This window comes from Podarcis gaigeae (genome assembly GCF_964106915.1).
Source record: "Podarcis gaigeae genome assembly, chromosome: 2".
In the NCBI taxonomy this organism is placed as follows: Eukaryota; Metazoa; Chordata; class Lepidosauria; order Squamata; family Lacertidae; genus Podarcis; species Podarcis gaigeae.
The window spans coordinates 70,909,697-70,927,832 of record NC_139679.1 but is presented as its reverse complement, the minus strand read 5'-3'; the positions used below and the strand labels follow the sequence as shown (position 1 = coordinate 70,927,832).

Here is an 18,136-nt window from a genome sequence, read left to right as displayed (position 1 = left end):
CATGTCAATGGACATTAGATCATAGCGCCTAAAATTACAGGAGGTGGAAGTAAGAGGCTTTGGGAACAAAGCCCAATAACTTAAAAAATAATCTAATCTGTTCCCCACTAGAAGCCAAGCAGTTCTGACCACCTGCTCAGAACTTTGCAATGAGGAGTGCCTTTAAAAGGATACTACATACAATTGCAATTATGTGTCCAGGTGTTAAGGAGAAAATGTAGAGAAATTCATTAGGCCTGATCAATTTCTGTAAAGATGCATAATAAGAAAGCACAAAAATATTGTTGTTACAAGCACAAAATTTAAGCAAACAACTAGCACAAGTAAAAAACCTACTCAGGAATAATTAATCTGTAACTGTGTGAAATGTGGGGCTTGCAAGCATGCACACCCTGCCTGCTCCATCCCCCAATTTTTCCATGTACAGCAGCAGGGTATGAAAGGAGCTTGCAAGCATGTTTGCTTGAACACACTTACAAGCCTTCCTGCCAGCAGGAGCCCTGTGTGATCAGGGTTGCCAACTGCAGGGAGGCTTATAAGTGTATTCAAGTGTGGCATGAGGTCTTGCCACTAAAAACAGCAAGGTTGGGGCAGAACTCTATAAAATCCTGTGCCTCTCACACAGTTACAGATTAATAATTCCTGAACAGGACAAGATTTAGTACTAATTTGATAAAAAGGCACCCAAGAATTCAATTTGAGGTACCCCAGACAAGTTTCTTAGAGGACAGCTAAGCTGAGTAGTGAGGGTTAGGCAACCTAAGGCCCATGGACCGGATGTGGCCCAATCGCCTTCTCAATCTGGCCTGTGGGCGGTCCAGGAATCAGCGTGTTTTTACATGAGTAGAATGTGTGCTTTTATTAAAAATGCATCTCTGGGTTATTTGTGGGGCATAGGAATTCGTTAACCCCCCCCCAAATATAATCCAGCCCACCACATGGTCTGAGAGACAGTGGACCGGCCCACAGCTGAAAAAGGTTGCTGACCCCTGGAGTAGTGTGACTGGATGCAATGTGCTAATCTTTAACAGGACAGGTAGATTCATGAGAACCACATTTGCAACTTCCTTATTCTGATGGCTGGAACGATTCTGTTTATCACGATCAAATTAAATGATGGACAAGTCCATGACCACCGTAACCTTCTTTGACTGTTTCCTCCACTTTGACCTGTCCTAAACTGTCCTTCAAGGCATCAGAAACAATTATATCATCTCTTTGTTTAAAAAAAAGTTTTAAAATCTGCTCTCAGGAACTAGTACCTTTGACTCAGACATTCAGCTACTATTAAAAGAAACTATTAAATATCATGAAAGAAACATACAGAGCCAGCAGTAAAGACAGCAGCACGCGAGACATTAACATGAATCCAAGCCTATCTCACTGCAACATGTCACATGACATTCCATTCCAAGTACAAGTGCATTGGAAGCAGATATACATCCTATAGCTTAGTTTTAAAAAGTCTTCTCTGCAGAAAATTTTATTGATCTATAAAACTTCTCTATTTCTATGATATGAAAATTTAAGCCAAGGGAGGAAAAAGAGCTCAGTTGTCTGCAGCAGAACTCTAGAGACTGGGAAAGGATTAACCAGCTTTGACTCTGTCCTATTTTAGGATGCCTACTTGAAATATCTCCTGAACTAAATGACTAAACAAGGCCCCCCCAATCAGAAAACAAACTGGAATTGTGAATAAGAATAAAATGTTCGTTCCTGGGCAGGAACAATCAAACTTTTTTGACGCTGTAAAATCTCATGTCATACTGTACACGGCTGTTACAGCACCAGCAACAAGAAGCCAAGACAAAACCAAAAGTTTCATTTTAAGTCCAGTGGGAAATTGCTAACACGAAGACCATTCAGATATATTATGCTGCATGCACTGAAGTAGAAGTACTATCCATTCTGCTTCTTCCGTAGCAGGTTCCAAAGTCTCATCCCTCCGTGCTGCAGGAGCTTAAGAGTCTGGCACAGCAAACTCTTCTAGCTGAGTGTTACAGAGGGAAACAGTATGCATATGGAAGTTTACAATAGCCTAGGAGACATTGATACAGTCCAGATGGAGCTCTAAATCCTATTGAGTTCAATATGTGCATAGGATTATTTCTTATAAGACACTCAAACTTGGGATATCCTCTGTGAATCTTCACTGCATAGTTCTGATGGCATTATTTCAACAGACATGTATGACATTGGGGACATCCCCCACAACTGTAAGGACAACCTCTCAGCTAAATGTATCCACACAAATACATGGTACAAAGGTGAGAATTTGTTCTTTTTCAGACAGGTTCTACCCTGATGACAGAAACTAAGGGGCTGAATAGGTACATGTTCTGCACGTAGAAAGACAACCAGTTCACTGGGAACTGACTTATATGCATTTGAAAATTGGTTTTGACCTATTGGCATGCCTCACTTCTGTTTTTTCCATGCAACAATTCTTCCGCTCAATGAGTGAAGTTCTGAATTTTCAATGTAGGTTGCAGGGATTATGCATTCAAATAAAATGATTTCAACATAAACTGATTTTCTACTTCAATGTCCCCAAAGCAGCTTACGATAAATGTAATAGGAACATAACACATTTAAAGTTAATAAAATAAACTCCCGGAAAACAATTAAAATGGCCTAGAGAAACCAGAACAGTCTCATGTTCAGAAACCAAATGCATAACAAAGATAAATTTTCTTCTGTCAAACTTCAGTAAAATAGACCTGGCTGATCTCCCTTGGAAGTTCAATTGCGCAGATACCTATCACAGTAAAAGCTACCAACGAATGACGTCAGTGGCACATACAGAGTGTGTGGCAATGCAGGAATCTCAGCTAAAGTATCCATGGCAGATGGTCATCCTCTATATATTTACAGTATTTACACCCTGCCTTTTTCCCTGACAGGGACATCGTTAGTTGATTTTTAATTCACAGAAAGGGGAAAGGCATATAAGGGAGAAGATGTCCCCTAAGTGGTTCCAGGCCTTAAAAGGTCAAATACAGAAACTTAAATTATCTTTGGGGGTGGGGAGTGCTGTTAGCTTAGCCTGGATACTAGCTAGGCCAACATTTACTTGGACCTTTAGAAGTTTCTGAACTACTGAGGGGAGCTCCAGCTACAGAATATCTCTCAATAAAAACTAAAATTCTAATCCCTTTGAATAATAAGTGTTGCATATTCTGGCTATAGTCCCTTCATCAAAATCTATGGAGTAAACCCTTGCAGTACTTCTCCAGAAATTGGAGTTCCAGAAGCTTCAGCTTTCTAGCAGAGCGTTCCAAATTGGCATGCTAACCTATATTTAAGATACTACTGTGGAACAACCAATATTAAGAGTAAGCAATTCAGTATGTAAGTATGTGAGTTTCTACCAAATGTTCTCTAGTGTGACCAAGAGACAGAATACAGAAACCTAGAAAGGAGGAGGGGACATGTCTTAGACATAAATCCTTTTCCATGCACAGAGCTGAACAGGTAGGAAAACTCAAAGAAAAGGATATAAGCAACAAGAGGTCTGACCTATACCAGGCCCATCCTCTTTTAGCACAAAACTAAAGATCCACATTCACTTTTAAATGAAAGAAGAGGAGGGAGCATGTCCAGTAACAAGTGGATTTTGATTTGTAAAAGGTGCTTTAAACAAGTATTGCATATAATAATAATAATTTTATTATTTATACCCCACCCATCTGGTTGGGTTTCCACAGATACTCCCCAAAATTTTCTTTCGCCCCCTACCCCCATCTTCTTTTTTTGCCATTGCTTTAAAATTTTCCAGAAACTTTACATCTCTGATTCCACCCTGTATGCATATATTATACTGAGGGCAGCAAAAATCCTTCACCCAAACCAATTAATTGTTCTAAATATTTGTGAATTCCATTTCTATACAGGGCTATCTAGTTTTTTGCTAGCTCCTAAATGTCTCATAGTGACCTGACCCTTGTGACTGCAAATTAAGTAGCATAAGCAGCAATGCCTTAAGTGACATGAGGAATATATAACTACTCTGAAAGCCATAGCAGGAATCCCCTGCCCCAAAATGAAGCCTGTTGGAGTTTCTATGTAAAAATTTGGGAGTATTTTAACACCACAGAGTATATTGAATGATATATAAGATAGAAAACCTTACCTGATTATTTAGGTGCATCCGATCAGAACTACCTACAATTAACATTACCGGTTTCACATACTTTTGTTATGATATTCCATTACTAAATTGTAATGAAAAGCTGCAAGTAATAATTTACACAAAATTCTGACTAATTAATAACACCTTGTCACTCCATACACTGCTGCACCAGCCAGCCCTGACAGATGCTGAAAAGCACAACCATATTCAACCTGTTCTGCATCCGTTGCACTAGTTAACAATTTCCTTCCAGGTCCAATTCAAGGTTCTTGTGTTAAACTTTAAAGCAGGAATTAGGAATGCCAGGCCTGGGAGGCAAATACAAGCCTCCCTATCAGGCTTTTGGGACTCTCCCCAGGCTATACACCTCACCTCACCCACCATTCTACATTCTTCTTGAGCGCTTTGCCTGGCTGAACAGTATCCCTTAAATTATGGCAATGCCTTTTCCTTGCCTGGATGGAGAGATATAGAATATGTATGTGTTAGTTTCTGTGTGTAGAAATCTCTGGCTTATGCATGGCTAAAATATATTCTTTTGTACAAAGGCAATGGTGGCATCTATTGCCCCAGCCACCTATGCCTCTGTCCCCACACTAACTAGTAGTATGCAGTGGCCAGATCACTCCGCAAAGGAATGCAGCCCTTGGGCCAAGAAAGGCTTCCTACCCCTGCTTTAAAGCCGTGAATAGCCTAGACTCACATACTGTACCTCAAAGACTACTAGTCTGCTGAGGTGAGGTCAGTCAACAGGCTTTGTTATTTGTAGTGTCTTTGTGGCAAGTTACAACTGCAACAACTCAGAAGCACAGACCATTCCCAAACTGTGTCCTAGCAGCTATAGGTTAGAACATCTACCTCTTTGCTTTATTTTCATGAGGAAAGCAAGACCTATTTCTTTAGGATGGTTTTTGGTAGAGGCCTTCCTGTAGATTTAGTTTACTACGTAACTGGATTTTGTCCTTATTAGTATCTTTAATTACTGGTGGTAAACTGCTTTGAGCAACCAGAAAAGACATGGAGCATGTCTTGTTGACATTTAAGAACTCACAAAGTTTATGGGAGGCAAGACTTTCCTTTATAGAAGCCACATTTATTAGTTCTCATTGATGCTTGTTCTTCTGTATGTTTTAACAATTCAAGCTTTAGTAATACTTTCCACCAACTTACCCGGACCAGTATTAGGTTAATTATAGAGTTTAACAAAACACCCCCACCCTATGTTACTGTCTCATCTTCTGGTGAGATGGTAGATTTCTATAGCAAATTCCATATATTTAGAAGATCTAGTTTTATATTCAAGTTATTTAAAAACTATTGGGTGTCAGGTGTACGCCATCAACTAGAGACTTGCTAATTTTTAATTTGTTAACACTGGTTTTCAACCTTCGAGTCCGTGGCTCCCTTGACCAACCACGTTTTTTCTGTGGCTCCGCTGTGAGAGCCACTTACACTGGGGTTCCATTACAGGACATGTGTAAGTGGGGATTCTCCCGTTCCGCCCCTGCCCCACCCTGTTCTGCCCCCGCTGAGTCGCCTTAATGTTCCTGAGGGAGAAAGAGAGAGAAGTAATGCAGGAAGATGTGGGCTGCAAGTTAATGAAAGAACATTCAGGGCTCCTTTGAACATTCCTCAAGTCTCCCCTGGGTGCCCTAGCACACTGGTTGTCAACCAATGGGTCAGTGTATCCTGGAACTTTGAATCTTGACACCATTGTCTAACTACTATTTGATCTCTTTTTTCTGACACTCTCCTCAAAGATGTAACATTTTATTTTATTCTTTTAAGGATTAATAAGGGTTATGCAGTCCAGGACACCCATGTACCAATAAAACAAAAATCCTCAGCATTCAAAAATTCTGTTTTTACACTGAAGTATTTCAGTAATTCTACCATATTTTGATATTGTAGCAGTTATACACCAAGGTCCAGCACTGAGGGCCTTCTCGGTAGTGGCACCCGCCCTGAGGAACGCCCTCTCATCAGATGTCAAAGAGATAAACAACTACCTGACATTTAGAATACATCTGAAGGCAGCCCTGTTTAGGGAAATTTTTAATGTGTGACATTTTAATGTATTTTTAATCTTTGTTGGAAGCCGCCCAGAGTGGCTGGGGAAGCCCAGCCAGATGGGCTGGGAACTAATAATAATAATAATAATAATAATAATAATACAAATATTTTTTATCTCACACATTACTTTGGAAAATAAAAGCCCCTACTTGGGATAAAGTCTTATGATCAACAGCTTGTCAAGAGAGTGAAATACGGAACTGCATTTAGTAATCCCAGTAATTATAATGGGTGCTTGCAGAGAACTAACAATGATACTCAAAACATACCAGAACCTCCCTCTTCACATGACTTCTAGGAGGTCATGGGAAAAGTGAAAAAGTGGGACCTCACATGTATTGAGGTTTAAACTACTGAACTCAAGTATGTGTCAATCAATCTGCATTTAATAAGGAGGAGACTTGTGGAAGCTAAGGCTTCTCTCCCACGTTTACTGAAACAAAGGCAAAATACTTAGCATCAAGAATGCATTCCTGGTTCTCCACACTGGTGCCAGAGGTTCCAGCACACTGTTTAGACAAAAGAACAACTGCAGGAAGCACATGTAAGAAAAATGGAAAACTGATCAAATGGAAACAGCTAGGTGTATGTGAATGGGTCCAAAGCTAACATCCCAGCATAAATAACAGCCAGGAAAGTCACCTATAAGTGCTGTCCTGTTTCAAATTTCATTACTCCAAAATGATCTAGAGTTTCAGAACCATGTTCTCAACACAATTCAGTTGTTTTCATTCAATGTTTCGCAGGAAATAGGCATTCAAACTCAAAAAACTCATCTGCAGTGGTCACAGGAGCTATGCTGATTGCCATCAGTCTAAAGTAGCACAGTAGCAAAGTAGCACAAACTTCACGATGGGTAGGGAAGGATGCATTTTTCAGAATTAGAATTTGAGGTATCTTATGCCTTGTGAAATGGTATTACCCGACTTTGCTTCTGTCTCAATTAACATTTAGGCTATGCATCCTGAGTGGATGCAACAAGCACCTTCTCTCAAGGCAGGTCATTCAGCTGCATCTCTGAACTGGGGAGTAACTGAATGCTCTACTGAAAACTAATGCAGAGACAGCAAAGAATTGCCCACCTCCAGAGGAAACCAACTGCAAGACATACACTCAGAACAGAAGATTTGTGCAGAGTTGCAACAGAAAGCCTTTACTGTTAGTAGATAAATAAAGGAGCCTGGGAATCCAAACTAATTAATTTATCATTGCATGTTTGCAGCACAGTACTGTACCTCCACACAGTTTAACAATTAGCAAATTAGCATAAAGTGCTGTGTAGATAATGGGCATTTTTTGTCAAAAGGTCCCCCCCCCCACGGTTTGATACTATACAGGGGGCACTTTTCTTCAAAAGAGAGGAACCCACTTCCACACATTAAACTTCCCCTAAATGCTTATCAGCCTCCAGTCTGTAGGACACAAGGGTAGGAAAGTCATTACTTTTCAGCCAGCAGTGACAAACTAGAAAGCACCCACTCTGATTGCAAAAAGATTAACATCCATGAAAGCTTATGTCCTAATAAATCCATTACTCTTGAAGGTGCCACAACACTATCGGTTTTACTGCAACAGATTGCTGAGGCTTCCCCCTATGGAAGTTGTCATTTAGAATTGAGCTTTTATAGAACTGCTTCTTACTATTTTTTAATACCACTGAATATATACTTCACTTTAAAGGCTCCCTTCAGGAAACATCACATGTCCTAGCATATCTTCAGTTTACCAGCTAATAATAAATTTCTAGTTGGTCCAGAGTGTATCAAGCATTCATATCTGTTCTTGTATCAAATACTTAGTTATCAGAAATGTATTCAAGGACCCGAATATCTTAGAAACATGGTACAGGACTTTATCTATCTGATAATCAGCAAGTGACATATAAATTGATATGGAAGTTGTTTACAATGTAACTTTCCACTGTGAAATATTAGTGGGAGAGAGCACAACAGCAGAAAGTCATGCTGCTCTCTCTCAAAGGGCTAATACCTAGTTTTATAGATCTAATGCATCACATGTAAAAACACAAAGCATGTTAAAGATGGAGCTATTTCCATGTTCTCAAAAAAATCTGAAGTTTTGTTAGGGTAAAAACAAGCTTCATTTTGGTCATACTACTTTCTCAAGTCATACAGGAGAGAAATTATTTTGCTGGCAAATATGCATACTTCCAACAATTTTTTTTTGCTAGATGAATGGCACAGCTATCTCTTCTAAGGAATCTCCCTACCTCACCTTCAGTGAATTTGCTTTAGAATAGTTGATCAAGCTACCTGAACAAGCATTTTAAAAAGAACTACATGTATAGTAGCTTAGTTTTCTAAAGTGTTTTCAGTGAAATTTAAATCAGTTATTTCCCCAGGACTCCAATCCATTAAACATCTTAACATCAAGTGGGTGTGCCCTATTTAGAGGATCAAATATACAATTCAGCACATCCAATCCCTGCAGTGATTACACAGAGGGTACTTCAGTGCATACTGGTCCCCTAACCCAGTGTTTCTCAACCTTGGGCCTCCAGCTGTTTTTGAACTACAACTCCCATCATCCCTGACTAGCAAGACCAGTGGCAAGGGATGATGGGAATTGTAGTCCAAAAACAGCTGGAGGCCCAAGGTTGGGAAACACTGCCCTAACCATGGACACAGCCAGCAAACATTACTGGGAAATGTACTGAGTGATGTAAGGAAAAGGTACTGTATACTATACTGCCTTTTCTAGCCTCACTATTGCATTTCCAAATGTGCACTACAACACCAGACCAAGAAAGCTGCTGTTTTAACACGCCCTTACACGTTGCTTCTAAATATACTGAGCTTTTTTATAAGTTGTACTAGATGCCTGTACTGGATTAAGCTTTTGGAATGCAGTGCTCATTCTGCATGTGGTGGAACAACCAGCAATTACTGGTATCATGACCGCATTACCTACAACAAGAATAATGGTTCCAAGGCATCACTTTACAAGTCAATAGTACCTCTAGTGAATAAATTGATTTTTTTAAAAACAAACTTGCACTTAACATGTTCAGTGTCAATGATTCCTGCAGGCATAGCTCTCCAGGATACAGACTCTAAAGCAGTCCCAGCATATAAACATGTACCTACAGAGAAGCAATGGCTCCTACTTAGCAGTTATAAAGTTTCTAGCACTTCCAGCTATAGATATTGGCCAAATAGTCCAGACCACAATAACAGCACAGAATTAGGTAGCAACCTTACAAGGATTACAGAGATTGTATGTGGAACACAGATCTGAAGCATTGAGTGGCATTGCTATTACTATAGTTAGCATCAAGTAATTCTATCAGCTACCACTTTCTTCTTAATCAGGGAACTGTGGGTGCCGATTGAGGGCCTTAGAAATTAGCATTGCTACATTAAATTGCAGATAGAAGGTTGAGCCATATAGCTAGATGTTTCTGAGATTCAGCATGAATTATAAAAAGGGAGCTCCTGAAACAACTTAGCCTAGGCCTTACAGGAGCTTGCTCGTCCAACACTAACTAACAGAGAACTCATTCCTCAACATGGCAGGCAACTGCAGAGTTTTTTTTAATGAAAGGGGGCCTGCAACACTCCCAAAATGGCAAAGGCACGGCAGCAATCTTCTAGCAGGACCTCAAAGATTTCCCTACACGTTAAAGATGGCCCAGTTTCCCAGTCTCAAGAAAACATCATGGTACCCCAAGGCCACTCGTTCCTACCGCCTAGCAATCCAGAGACCCTTCAATCGCAACCCAGTATCGCCGACCCTGCCTGCGGCGCACCTCAATGCTCAACACACACACACACGAGGAGAGCAGAGCAGTGCTCCCAGCGCCAATTGCACCTGCTCAGCCAGTATCGCACGTCCACCTGCATTCTGGTGGGTGCCCGATCTGCGCCCCCCCCCCACCTGCCTTACCATCAGACGCCCCTCCGGGAAGGGAAGACCGTGGCCCAGGCCCAAGGTGAGATGCTCCTCGTGGGGAGGAGGAAGCCCGAGAGTGGAGGAGATTCGGGGCGCAGGGAGAGCGAGCGAGCGCGGAGGGATCAGCGGAGGAGAGGTGAGAGTTTGAAATCCGCCAGGAGATCCAGCTGGAGCCAGAGCTCCTTGGAGAGGCCTCGGGGGCTCCCGAATCCCGGGCCTGCGAGGGCCCCGCGCCGGTGCTGGCTGCCGCTGCCGCCGCCGTCGCCCCCACGGAGCTTCCCTGGCGCCAGGGCTCACCTACCGCGGCGCGCTCCCGCTCGTCCCCCGCCCGCCCGCCAGCCCCTGAGAAGCCCCAGCGAGGAGGCCGCTCCCTCCCGGGACTCGCCGCCGGCACAGTGACCGACAGAGGAGGCGACCGAGCAAGCGCGACGGCGCCGCGACACGTACCTGGGGGAGGGGCGGCGCACAGGAGCCTAGCAACCGCCGGCACGAGCGCGCCGCAACCAATCAACGAAACCTTTCCGCGGGCCGAGCCGCAGCGCAGCGCAGCTCGCCAGACTCTGCCCGTTTGGCTCGCGACAACCCCGACCCAACCCGCCGGGCTCCGCCTCGCGCGCGCCCGGCCGGCCTCCCCCCACCCACCCCCCAACCGCAGGACCCGCCCTCTCGCCGAAGGAAACCACGCCCCTCCTGGGCGTACAGAAACGGGCGCACGCTCCCCTGGCCACACCCTCAGGGCTCTATATAGCACGCCCCCCCATCAAGGGACCGAGGCCACGCCCACTGCTAGACTTATTATTGGGCAGAGGTGGATAGAATTCCGGTTCTTCGTTTCCCGATTGGCCTGTCCTAAAAATTCTTGTGGGAGGGGAAAAGCGCAGTCAGCGCGCCTTGCCCCACCTGCAAACTCCGCCCACAGCTTCTCCTTTCTTCTTGGAGACAAAGACTGAGAAAGAGTGAAGAGCGTGATTCTCCATCCCTAAAATTCGAAACCCGCCATCTATCACTTGTTTTGTAAAATAAGCGATATTGAGGTCTTATCTGTTTAGAAGGCATGACTCTTAGAGCTAGATCGGAGGTTGCCTGCTGTGATTATTCGCGAGAGGAATGCACTCTGCGCGCTCTCAGAAATACGTTCATCAGCAACCAAAGCACTTTAGTAAAATACAAGCTCAGAACAAATGCAGAGGAAAAGCAATCCATAAAATATGAATGCTGTCTATATTAAGAGTGCTGAAATACGGTGACCTAAGCATTGATTTAGATCAGAGGTTGTCAACCTTTTTGGGTCCACTGCTCCCTTGACCAACTACTGTACCTTCTTTCTGTGGCACCCCTGTGGGGCTCAGGAGCCCAATTACGTCACCCCTTCCCTGCAGAGTTGGCAGCCCCTCACCCTTTTTGAAACCCTCTCTTATGCAGGGTTCCCTCAGCCTCCTCCCCTCTCCTTGGGAGTCCTCTGGGCAGCCGCAGCTGCTGTCCCGGTGTCTGAGCTGTGCCACCTGCCCCAAAGAGAGATGCCTCCTCACATTGCCCCACAGGGCCCTGGGAAACACTCCCTGGCCAGCAGCAGAGGCACCATTTGCCTGGAGAGCTTGTAGCAAGGGCTGCTGTAATAAACAGTTGTGCAAGCCTTTGGGATGCAAGGACGGACGTGAGAGGGCATCAGAGGAAGGTAGGGAAGGAAAAAAGGACAGAAGCCAGTGTTGCCCATAGCACCCCTGACTATCATTCAAGGCACCACTGATTTAGATAATGCAACCTATTATGAAGGCTCAAATAGATAGTGGAAGATTGCTATCATATCCCCTCTCAGCCTCCTCTTTACCAGGCATACCCAACTCCCTCAATAGTTCCTCATTAGGCTTGATTTCCAGGCCCTTGAGCATCTTGGTTGCCCTTCTCTGCACATATTTCAGCTTGTCAATATCCCCCTTAAATTGTGGTGCCCAGAAGTGGACACAGTACTCCAGGTGTGGTCAGACCAAGGCAAAATAGAGCAGAACTATAACATATCTTGATCTAGACGCTATACTTTTGTTGATGTAGCCTAGAGTAGCATGAGCTTTTTTGCTGCTGCATCACACTGTTTACTCGTGTTAAACTTGTGGTCTAAGACCCATAGACCCTTTTCACATTTACTGCTGGTAAGTCAGGTGTCTTTCACCTTACAGTTGTATGGCTGCTTCTTCCTGCCTAAGTCTAGAACCTTATATTTGTCGCTACTGAAATTCATTTTGTTAGTTTTAACCCAGTTCTCCAATCTGTTAAGGTCATCTTGAATCTTGACTCTGTCTTCAGTGGCATTGGCTCTCCCTCCCAGCTGGGCTATCCCTCCCAGTTTGCAACAATAACATGACAATTCTATATATGAAGTGATACTTTGACCGGCACACCAGTTTCACCTCCCTGCAGGCCAGTGTGGTGTAGTGGTTAAGAGCGGTAGTCTTGTAATCTGGGGAACCGGGTTCACGTCTCCGCTCCTCCACATGCAGCTGCTGGGTGGCCTTGGGCTAGTCATACTTCTCTGAAGTCTCTCAGCCTCACTCACCTCACAGAGTGCTTGTTGTGGGGGAGGAAGGGAAAGGAGAATGTTAGCCGCTTTGAGACTCCTTCGGGTAGCGATAAAGCGGGATATCAAATCCAATCTCTTATCTTCTTCTTCTTCTGCACATCCATGAACATCTTAGTTCACAGAGTTGGTCAGAGTGTGTTGCAACTAGGGCAATATAATCCACAAATTGGTAAGGAAAGAAGTTGAAGGATCCCGGAGCACAGAAGCTGAGATGACCTTCAAAAGGAAAGTGGGGTGGGGAGAGCTGAACGGGACTGGGGGCTGGCAGGAGCCCCCGGAGCAAATAAAGTGGGTGGAAGGTCAAGATGCCCAGGAGCCAGAGCGCTAGGGGTCTATAGGCACTGCAGAGTATGTTTATCTATGTGGGTGCAACATGAGGATCTTAAGCACATTCTTGAGATGCCCCCTAGTCAATGCTGCCATTGTCCTCTACTTTACATGCAGGCACAGGCCCGACTCTTGCTACCTCCGGCCCACGGCCTGAGGAATGCAGTATGCTTGGATTTGCCCTTTCTCAGTGCTGACTCTGGGATTTTCCAGGCATTAAACTTGCCATTTTGAGGCCAATCCCATTGCAGCAGGAGTAAGAAAGCCTAACTGACATTGCTGTAAATAAAGGACCCCAGCAGTTGATTTCCCTGCCCACACTCCTCCTGAGAGCAAGATCTAAGAGTACACTGCCTAGATCTCTATAACTGGGGGAACTGGCTGGCTAAGCTATCTGTGGTACCGTTTCTCACACCAACGGAAAAAGAGATGGTGCTGCCTGTAGTAGCCATTGTTGCCAGCACAATAACAATAATCTTGCTCTAGAAGGATAAGTAGAGATGCAGGAGGATGGGAGAAGTGGCACAGTTCATCAGTTGAGTGATCAGGGTTGTCGCCAATCAGGGTTGTCGCCAACTAAGTTATACCAAGAGTAGACCTACTAAAAGTAATGGACCTAAGTTAGTCACATCCATTTATTTCCCTGGGTCTTCTCTGAGTAGAATTTGGATACAACCCACAGAAATGTAAAGGTAAAGGTAAAGGTACCCCTGCCCGTACGGGCCAGTCTTGACAGACTCTGGGGTTGTGCGCCCATCTCACTTAAGAGGCCAGGGGCCAGCGCTGTCCGGAGACACTTCCGGGTCACGTGGCCAGCGTGACATCGCTGCTCTGGCGAGCCAGAGCCGCACACGGAAACGCCGTTTACCTTCCCGCTGGTAAGCGGTCCCTATTTATCTACTTGCACCCGGAGGTGCTTTCGAACTGCTAGGTTGGCAGGCGCTGGGACCGAGCAGCGGGAGCGCACCCCGCCGCAGGGATTCGAACCCCCGACCTTTCGATCGGCAAGTCCTAGGCGCTGAGGCTTTAACCCACAGCGCCACCTGCGTCCCGCAATAACAATAATCTTGCTCTAGAAAGATAAGTAGAGATGCAGGAGGATGGGTGAAGTGGCACAGTTCATCAGTTGAGTGATCAGGGTTGTCGCCAATCAGGGTTGTCGCCAACTAAGTTATACCAAGAGTAGACCTACTAAAAGTAATGGACCTAAGTTAGTCACATCCATTTATTTCCCTGGGTCTTCTCTGAGTAGAATTTGGATACAACCCACAGAAATGTACCTTTTCCCAAAGTAGATAAGCAGTGATGAACAAAGCTGCCTTCACCTGCAGTGGGCCCAGATACTTCCAGTCATGCTGGTGCAAATGGCAAAGTGCTCCCAGGAAAAAAGTCAGCATCCCTCACAATGGGTTAAGACCTTCAGAGCTGTCGCACATGGAGTAGGGACAGTGTCTCGCAGCCACCTGTTTCTACAGTGCTGTATTATTTCCCCACAGAGACCATTGCTCCTCCTCAGCCAGCAGCTGAGCAAACACTCCCTGCTTTCCCAGGCTGCACCCAGCTGAGTAGAACGGAAAAGGGGGGGGTGGGAGCAGCAAGTTTGTCAGGAACTACAAGTACTCAAGAGCTGAAGCAGCCTTGATTTCTTCAGGGTCAGGCGTTGGCCTAGAACCTTCCATATTGACTGGGAGCATATCTATATGAACATAGGCTCTGGACTAGAGTACTGGATGATCCAAAGTCTGGGACTGGGAAAATTCAGAACAGGAGTCAAAGAAGTGGTCCAAGCCAGGTTTGCAATACAGAGGGAGAGCAAGGGGCTGTGGAACAGACACTGAGGCATCAAGGGAGGTGGGTCAGAGAAGTCTGGTATACTCGGTATAATGTCCCAGATCAAGGTCTCACACCAAAGTGCTCAGACTGAAAAGTTTAACCTGTACAAAGTGCTATTGAAGCTTATAGGCTGCTTGGCTTTTCCTGACACAGCGGAACAGTCAGTAAGTTTTGGTTAAAGGCTCTGCAGTTATCAGGTTGGTGATATAGTGATCTGGTCCCCAATTTCCAGAAACCAAGGATTGAGGCTCATGATGCCTGACTATCTCCATCTGGCTGGCATAGGCAATCATTGATTTCCTTCGCTGCCACCAAATTTTTCCTCCTTTAAAAGATGGCCTATGTCTCAGAGCTCCATAAGATGGTTCTCAAACAAACATTAGGATAGTCACATGTCCTGCTTCATAGAAAATAGACTTCTATTTCAAAGAGTCTTCTAATTGAAGTGCTACCAGTCCATATCCAGTTTAAAGGTATACAGAACCGTAAGCAGGCAAAATGAGCAGGAGGGGGCTTGAAGTTACCCAGCAACACTTAGCACCTGGATGGCAAACTGAACAGGCAAACTTGGTCACAGTCACTTGGTCACAGTCAGTGTTCCTCACAATGGTGAATGATAAGCATTTCTATTTAAATACAGCAACTACTTCTAAATGTGTCCCTAAATCTATAAATTAGATTTTGCATATTATCTTCTTCTTTTTATTTTATTTTTTAAACAAAGAAAAGCTGAATATTGTGAGATACCATAACATTGTAACAGGTGGCTTGGCAGCAAAGCATACATTGAGCTAGTGGGTATCAGGCAGCAATGACTGAAAAGGGCAAAGTGTAATCTATAAGGCATATGTCTGTGTCTGGTAATGATGGCAGGGCAGACCCAGGACATTTTGCTTCTTGAAGTTTAGCAGCACATAGCAACACCAACAAGGTGCATACAGTACCCAGGACTAGTCAAAATATTTTGAAGCTGAGACAGAAAATCTGACAAAATCCTCTTGTCTACTTTGTAGTAAGTAATCACTAAATATCAAAATTAAATAAATAACTACTTTCTGCCTTTTCCTAATAACCCAAAATGAGCTGCCTAAGGCAGATTCCTCTCTCTTCCTAATGTTAGAGCTAGCCCTGGCTTTCCACCTGGGTACATGCGCTGGGCAGAATGGCCACGCCATAGTCAGAAAGCCAGCATGTAATTGTGGTTGTGAGGCAGGGGATTATACGCATTTGGCTTTGGCAGAGGGGCAAAATAGTAGGCCGCTGTATTGGAGCAGCAAACCAGGATTGGTTTCTGGTGGAAACAGCTGAAGTTGAGCTGACCGAATGGCAGCGTCTTTCCCTGCCCTTGTCTTGCTGTGTTTTCTGCACGTCTCCTTGTGTGTTGTTGGCTCTAGGGTATTTTTAGCTGCTCTCTTCTCTCTACAGGTCTATTGCACGCCTCTCGACTGACTCAGTGGCACCAAAATCCCAGTCCCTGGAATTGGACTTAGCTCATCTTACAGCTCTGTTTCCTTGTGTGTGAGACGTGCCAAACTGTAGGGCAGCAGCATACAGGACTGCCAGCAGGGGTGGATGAGAAGGAACTATGCTGTGAGCAGGGGGGATGGGCATTATGAATGAGAGGGCTGCACCCTCAGTGCTAAGCTCCAACTATGCTCTGGCCATTGCAGCTGCACTTTGAAGGGAAAGGGCTTGGGTGCTTTTGCCCTGAGTCACTAAGGGAGGGGTTATTTAACTGCCCATGGAAGCATGGAGAGTCAAGGCTCCACATACTTGCTTAAAAGGCCTCCTCAGCTTGACTTGCAGTCTCACTCTTATCCTCACACTAAAGAAGTTGGGAAAATCAGACTTCTAATGGGCCCAGAAGGTGAAAAACTGTCACGCAACTTTGCAGGTTTACTCAACCCTGGAGGCAAAGCAGTCAAGAATCTCAATTTCACTTTGATCATATGTCTATTTACTTATTTTTAATCTTGGCAAAGGAAAGCTGGAAAACAAAAAACAAAAATATTAATTTTTTAGCTGAATTCCCCTTTCAACCCAATCTTATGGTTGGACTAAACAATTACACATGTAACTACCCAGAGATATGCATTCTGGAAAACTGAATTTCCCACTGAAAATCAGAATTATGTAGTAACAGGAATGAGAATTTCCCCCTCTCAAAATTTCACAGTGTCAAAAATTATTCAGTCAATACCATTGTGGGGTGGGGTGGGGATGCTATCTGAAATAGTTTCCATCAAAATACTTTACAACTGTAATCCCAGAGAAAGAATGAAAATACCCTCTGATTTAGCCAATATGATTATGACATCACTGGTCTGTTCCTCCAACTATTGCTTATCAGTCTACACTGGTGATGGATCACTAATGCAGCACCTGTGAGTTCCAGTGTACTTTCCAGTAGCTCCTATGCTGCCCCTCAAAATCTAAGGGGCTGTATTCTTTCTGCCCAGTTCCTGTTTGTATTGGCTCAGCCTGTGCCATATCCCAACAGAAGCCATTTCTTGTTTGGCATCAGTGGCACTTCCTTAAAATTCCAAATGCACCTGCTGACCAAAAAGACCCCTGAACTCTAGATATAGAGTTCAGTTTTCACCCTCTCCCATGCACCTTTGTTAGAAACTTCCTTACTGGGCAGGCCCCAAAGTTTTATCACAAAGTGATAAAGTTCAAGTTTTTGTGAAAGATGGAGGCTGTGGCTGAGCTCAACTCATTGCCTCTCTCCTTCCTTTCTTGAGCAATCTGTGGTCACTCTGGAGGACACCAAAATCCTGTCTTAGCACAGCAGACCTAGTGTGGATGTGGAGATCGCAGCCCTTATTATGTGGGGGAGAGTGGGGGCCACTGAGGATTGTTCCACACCCCCATCTCAAGAGACTGAAAGAATGCACAGAAAGTGGGTGGGTGGGTGGAGAACTCAAGGCGGGAACAGCATCCAGCAGGAGGGTGTTAGATCTGAGGAAAGGAGTGGCTGGAAAGTGTTGTCTGTTGCTGAGGGAATTCCCCCTGGTTGCTGGGGGAGGGAGGCAAGAGATGGGATCAATAGAAGGGTTGCCTTGCCTCTGAAGTGTGAGGAATGGGGGTTGGGTTGAGGTTCCTTTCACTTCTTTTCGGTCATTTTAGTTACAGCCCAAAAAGAGGCATCAGGCAATTTTAAGAAAGAAAGAAAAAGTATTTTGGCACTTTAAAGATTAACAAGTATATTACGCCATAAACCTTTGTGGATTCAAGCCTACTTCATCAGATGCCTGAAGTGAAATTATATTTGGCATGTAAGG

The 18,136-nt window shown here is 44.4% G+C and overlaps 1 protein-coding gene across 2 annotated transcripts in view; it reads right to left on the bottom strand.

The window, feature by feature from the left end:
* DAG1 (dystroglycan 1) overlaps positions 1–10,798 on the bottom strand; it is a 60,279-nt gene extending 49,481 nt beyond the window's left edge. Inside the window, exon 1 of one of the 2 annotated variants that reach the window (XM_083726370.1) lies at positions 10,565–10,798. The gene's annotated coding sequence lies outside the window, so the exon portion shown is untranslated. The other variant, XM_083726371.1, reaches the window with a different exon arrangement.
* Positions 10,799–18,136: the final 7,338 nt, after the last annotated feature.